Raw genomic sequence first — 6,604 nt, forward strand, 5'->3', positions numbered from 1 at the left:
CCTTTGCAGAAGTTTGCTGACCTCTGCTTTATGGAACAGAACTCAAGAAACAGTGATCCAGAAGAGATGCCCGACATTGGCAGGGTTGTGTTAATGTCTGTGGGGTGTGGAATGAGCGGCCCAGTCACAGAAGTGTTGGATGTTGGTTCATGAAAGGATGGATGACATTAGCTGAGGCCAGAGCTTCGGCCCTACCATGAGAGGGGTATCTAGAGGAGACACTAGGACCCCCTCCTCCACATTCTCCAGCATCACGTCTGCCTCCACACATGAGGCCTGACAGAGGAGCCCGGAGGCTGGTTGACAAGGTGGTTGGGTGTGAAGTAAGTCGCGGCCAGACTATGACAAATGAGCATAGACAAAGAATACTGACGGCTAGACTATACTGAATGTTTATACAGTGTTCGATGTGCATTATCCTTTCAAGCCTCCTAATAGCCCATGAAAAACTATTAGCTCCATTTTATAGGTGAGAAAACCGAGGCTGGGACAGTTAGTAAGATTACACAGACAGTTAACAGCATCGCCTGGGTCTGACCCCGGGCAGTCTGACTCTAAAGCCCAGAGCTTAACTGCGGTGCCCGGCTGCCTGGCAAAGAGCCGGCTGGGGCATGCGGCCTATCTCTGGGTCAGAGAGGAGACGTGAGGGCTTCTCGCTTCCTGTCCTGGGCCCCGGACCCCTTGCTTTACCTGCAGGCCTTCTCAGAAAATGTCGTGTTGATGTCTGGTATCTGCAAGTTTCTGCAAATTGGATCAACTTTCAAACTTAGAGCTGGAAGGAATCTTATGGGTGTTCTTTTGTGAAATGAATGATCACAACCTTTTGTGTGAACCCGGGTTGCTTAAAGGACACACGTGCAACTAGCCCGCTCCTTTTCTTTTTGTGTCTGTCACTGTCTCTTTATCTCTCTCTGTCTCCGTGTCCCCGCCTCCATCAGCTGGAGGCAGGATGAGCCACAACCCAGAATCCCCAATGGGGCTGCTCAGCTCTCCTAGCCCAGGGATAGCTGTGGCCTGCCAGGACGCAGACGGACCCTCTCCTGACCACTGTTGGGTGGGTCTGCTCAGGCCTGAGGCTGCCGATGGAGCTCTGCCTGGTTCCCAGTCCCCCTCCTTCCTCACTGCACCCAGTGGCATGTTTCCTAGAGCAGGCTATGGGATCAGCCCTCCCTGGCTGCACCCACCCCACAGAGACCCTTTCTCTCCCTCTTCCATCTTGAGGGGGACCTTGGGGCCCTGCCATCTGGGCCTGATGTCTGCAGGGCTTGGGAGGTTTGGGGAGCAGGGGAGATCTGCTCGATGCCTGCTTGGTGTGTCCTCTGTGGGGCGTTTTAGTCCACAGCAGACAGACATGGCTCAGACAGACACTGTCTGAGACACAGACAGAGCTTCTGCTCTGACCTCAGTCTGGCAAGATGGGGGCACATGTTGGGTATGTTGGCAGATGTCTAGGGACTGCCTGAAATTCAGGCTTCTGGGGAGCAGGGTTGCGGCAGGAATATCCAAAGGCTGCCCTTTCCCTCTTCCTGCTGGCATCCCACCTCTGGCCCCATCTCCCCTTGTTGTTTTGCTCCACATGCACGGCCAATTTGAGAGGTCCTTCCCAGGACTGTTGCCTCTTTAGGCCCTGCTTGTTCCATCCACTGTCAGAGAAGGACCTGAGGTCACTGATGACGAGTGGGCACACCATGGTTCATGGCTGCACCAAGGAATGAGGAGCCAGATTGGGGATGGCAGTTTGTGAACTCTTCCAGGCGGTGAATGAACGCTGCCAGTCACCCACGTGGCAGCCGAGGCTGAGAGGGTGATACTGGGTTCTACGGGGCTCCAGTCTCGGCAGAAGGAGGCAGGACTCCTGGCTCCACGCTCCTGCCACTGTGCTGCGTGGGCCCCAAACACAGGGCAGGAATTCTACCAGGACAAGGGGCAGCCGGGGTGCTGCCTTTGGTTTGAGGTGCTGGCTCAGCCCAGCTGGTCAGTTCCCTGCCTGACCACATTGGTGACAGCATCCCCAACAAGGCCCTGTGCCCCATGCCCTGTAAAGTTGAGCCAGCACAGCCCTTTGTGACTAAAGAGTCAGGGCTGACTCAGTGGCTTGGGGCCACTCAGTGGGCTACAGCCAGATATGGCAGCCCCGCTCTGATACCCCACCGAGTTCACGTTGCGCAAGCTCGTCACCACTTCCTGAACGTGCTGGGGTCTCTTGCCTCTGAGTCCCTGCTCCCGCGGCTCTCCTTGTGTAGACCGTCCCCGCTCCTTCAGAGTCCAGCCCAAATGCTCCCTCTTCCCTGAACCCATCCCCCACCTCCCTCCTTGGTGGCCTGAGTCCTCTTTGTCCTTAACCTGCCCAGTGGGGTTAGGTTCCCACCTGAGCCTGTCTCCCACAGGCCCACAGTGCCTTGAGGGTGGAGACCACCTTCTTCGGTTCTGAACCCTGTACTGGCCCCTTGCCCCCAACACGGGCTCTCATGACGTGTTGGATTAAATGGGATTGCATGGAGACCAGTCCAAGGGACTGGAGCTGCTGCTTCCATGAGTTTGGGGTGGGGCTAAGGGACAGTGGCTCTGACTCTGTCGGGCACCTTGGCCCTGGCCCATATACAGCAGAGCGGGCTCCCCTTCCTCCTTTCTGGGCATAGTATGTGCCTTTGAGTGGGAGACAGGGGTCTTGTTAACCAGCTCCAGGCTGGCCTTTGAGAAAATGTGCTAACACAAGGCAAAACATAAACGCTGAAATTTGGCAACAGCCTCACCCCCAGGGTTCTGAGGCAATCAGAAGTAAGCTGGGAGGGGCGAGGGGCTGAGTCAGGAGGGGCAATTAATTGAGTAATATAGGAAGGACTGTGCTTGGTCCAAGATGGGGCTTTAACGTGGAGCTTCCAGGAGTGATGAGATTTTGAACTGTGTGTGTGAGAACTTTGGGAAACAGCCGCCTACTTCATGCACACCTGAAGCCTATTGGCCACAAAGCCAAGTTTTCTGCCTGTTCCTGGCCACAGGTCCTGCTGTCCCATGGTCAGAAGCCTGGCCCCGCCTCCTGCCTCTCCCCAGGCCTGGCAGGTTGTGGTGAGGGGGGATCCAGGGGCTTGCCCCGGTGGCAGTCAGGGAAGTCCCTGCTGCATCAGTCACCGGGGCCACCGTCCTTGTCAGCAGAGACTTCCTGCCCCATCCCAGTCCTGTCCTGCCTGCAGGAACAGGTGTGCAATTCCTGAGTGACGTGGAGACAGGCAGGGCTGCCACCCTCTTCCCAGCGGTGGCCTGGGCCTGAGGGAGGGCACAGGGTATTTCCTGGAGCTCTGGCCTTGGAGGCAGGTGGCTGGGGCAGTTGCTGGGAGAATGAATCGGCATGACACAAACAATAATAGCTAATAGCTTTCATGGTTTATTGAGTTCTTTCTGAGCTCCGAGCCTTGTTCTAGCCCTTTCTATGTGTTTTCTCATTTAAGCCCCATGGTGACTGCAAGGTGGGTTTATTATGCACATTTCACAGATGAGGAAACTGAGGCTTGGGAGAAATGACTTGCCCAAGGCCATACAGTCTGAAAGGGGTGAGACTGTCTGACACCAAAGTCTGCAGTGCCTAATTTCTGGTGGGGAACATTGAATGGAGACTTCCTTTGTCTCCGAGGGGACCTGATCCCAGACTTTGGATGGACACCAAGGATGGATACCAAGTCTTGGGGCTGGTTGCCTTGGGGTCAGCTGGGCCAGCCCTCAGCTGTGGCCTTGCCTCCTGGGGTCAGGGCAGAGCACCTGACTGTTCACTAGGCCCTCCCACTAGCAGGAGCTCTTCAACTCCTCACAGCATCCTTGGGAAGCAGGTATTATGATTTCCAGTTCCCAGGTGGGGAAAATGAGGCTTGTGATGGGAAGCATCAATACAAGAGAGGGAAGATTTGGGACCAGAATTTCAGCCTTGGCACTTGCTGCCTCCCCTGCCTTCTCCTGGGTCGGGGTGAGGCTGGCGTGTGGGTGTGGGGTTGACTCACACAGGGCACGTGGGTGGGCAGGCGCTGCAGCTCCGGCTGGTGGGTGTGGCCTGCCTGGCACCTACAGCAGGTGGCCCAGCCAGTTCTGCCTCCGACGCCTCATTCCAGCCATCCCTCTGCCTGCGATGAGAGCCTCTTGCCGCCTCAGCCACAGTCCCACTTGGGGGCCTTGGGCCCGGGACATGCAGTGATCTCAGAGCAAGGGCAGCCACTGCCACCTGGACCTCACCAGGTGAGTCCTCACTGCGCGTGGCAGCCGGTGCCCTCCAAGGCCCCGGGGGAGCCCAGAGCGAGGACCTCAGGGGTCTTCTGGGCCATGTCTGCCCATTGCCGATAGGCCTCGCGGGAGGGTTGGGAGGGAGCGTGGGCCTCTAGCAGGGCCAACAAGACTAGACGGGAGCTCTTGGCCGCAGGGAGTGTGCGGGAGCACAGGTTCTGCTGGGTCCAGGAAGCTGTCCCTGAGGTTTGGGAATCTTGGGGAGGGAGAACCCTACAGCCACCCTGGGCCAGAGGTGAGGCTCCTGTCTCAGTGTGATGGGAGCTCAGGATGGGATGAGGTGGCCCCAGAGATTGAGAGGGCCAGGGCCAGGCATCCCACAGGTGCTGGGCCAGCAGCTGTGGGGGCTCCCTGTGGCCCTGGGCCAGGTCCGTCTCCCAGGAAAGGCCATTCCAGTCTGTATTAGGCCTTGGGAGGCACTACCCAGGTGAGGTGAACAAACCCAATCCCAGAGAGAGGGAGGGCCTGGGCAGGGAGAGTCCAGCCGGTGAGAATGCATAATTTAAGGCGTGACTCAAGGAGATAATTATAGTTGCCACAGCTGCAGTACAAAGTTTTCCTGACCATCTCCTGCCCCGGCTGCCCAGGACTGCCCCACACTTATGGGCCCAGGGCAGGGAGGATGGGATAGCCAGCTGTCATTAGTGAGAGCTATAGGGTCCTTGGGGACCATTCAGCCCATTTCTCAGAAGGGAAAACAGAGGCCCAGGGAGGGGTAAGAGACATGCCCTCTATCCCTCTCCTTCATTCTTGGCCCAGCCCAGCCTTTTAGCCCCATCTGTCCACGGGTCACTCTGGATTGGGGAAGATGGTAAAGGCCACCCATCCTCATCAGGCTGTGACTGGGGATGTGGGCAGGGGCCTGGCTGTTCACAGTTCTCTCTCAATGGGCTGCTCCACCTATCCGGCCTGGAGGCCCCTCCTCAAAGCTCCTTGCCTCAAGGTGCCTGCACTCTAGGGCCAAAGGCCTCCCCTGGACGACTTCTCCTCTCCCAAGGCTGCACACTTTTAGTCGGGGTTGGGGGGGCGGGCTGTCCTATTTCCAAACCTCACTCCAGTCCAATGACAACCTGCTCCAGACACCTCCTCCAGGAGGCTTTCTCATCTGAGGCAGGATCACCAGTGGCCCCAGGTCTAGCCCACCCAGCCGGGATCTTCTTACAGAAATCCGCCCCTCACCCCACCTCCATGACTCTGAGGGAGTTCTCTGTGGACAGCTCAAGCTGAGACTGGACCCCCATTAAATACCGGAGAGTCACATCCAGTCCACATGACGCTTTCCCCCGTCCGTCTCACCCTCTGTGGCCAGCCTACGCTTCCCCATCCCGATGGCCTGGCAGCAGCTTCCTCCTGGCCCCCTGGCCTCTGGTCTCCTCCACCTCCTAGGCAGCCTGCTCTCTCTAATGTGGCTATAACCCGAAGCCCTCCCATGCCCGCACTGCCCTGGGGATCAGTCACAGCTCCTGACTGGTGTCCCGGGCCTTCACAACGTGGCCGAGCCTCCTCCCACTGCCAGGGTCCCCATGAACAACCAGGCTCTCCATCCACACCAGCTCCTCGCCACTCGCTGAACTTTCTTGACTCCTGTTCTTTACTCAGGCTGTCCCCCCTGCCTGGATTGCCCTTCCTCCGCACAGTCTCCTCGGAAGATCTGTCAGTCCCTCTTCCCAGCATCTCCCTCTGAGCCCAGCACAGGGTCCAGCCATACTGAAGATCAGTAAAGCAGGTCTGGACTGAGGGCTGCCTCCTCTGCTTCAGGGGAGGAGGCTCTGTTGTTACTTCCAGGTGAGAAGGGAATCGAATGGACAGACAGACATGAGGCTGGTTATACTCAGTTTTAAGTGGGTGAGAGAGAGAGATGATCAGTGTGTTAACTGCAGAGACCACTAGGGTGCTGAGAAATTTAAAAACCAGAAGGGCCTGAGGCTGTGTTATTAGGAGCATAGTGTCTAGAGAAAAGGAGGTGACAGTCCTGCTCTGTAGAGGAGAGCTCTGAACACAAAATCTGACAGGGACATTGAGAAGGCGGAGCTTATTCTCAGGAGTCCACCTGGAGGTTGGTGGGGCTGGAGATGACGTTGTGAGAGAGGCTAAGGGCATGGTGGTCTCTACCTGGAGGCTCTACTGGGCTCTCCTAGGACCCACAGGAGCTGGGGTACTGGAGCAGGGAACAGGAGAAGCCATGAGCACAGTCTTCCTGTCCCTGAGAAGGATTGGTGGTCTGGGAAGGAAGAGAGGGAACTCCCTGTCTGAGGGGATGCGAGTAGGGGCCACATGATGCCACACGGAGGTCTGAAGCCCCCTGAAGCTCCATGCCTCCTCAATCTCACATCTGAGC

This window comes from Ceratotherium simum, chromosome 16, assembly GCF_057802395.1.
Source record: "Ceratotherium simum simum isolate JZ-2026a chromosome 16, ASM5780239v1, whole genome shotgun sequence".
NCBI lineage: Eukaryota > Metazoa > Chordata > Mammalia > Perissodactyla > Rhinocerotidae > Ceratotherium > Ceratotherium simum.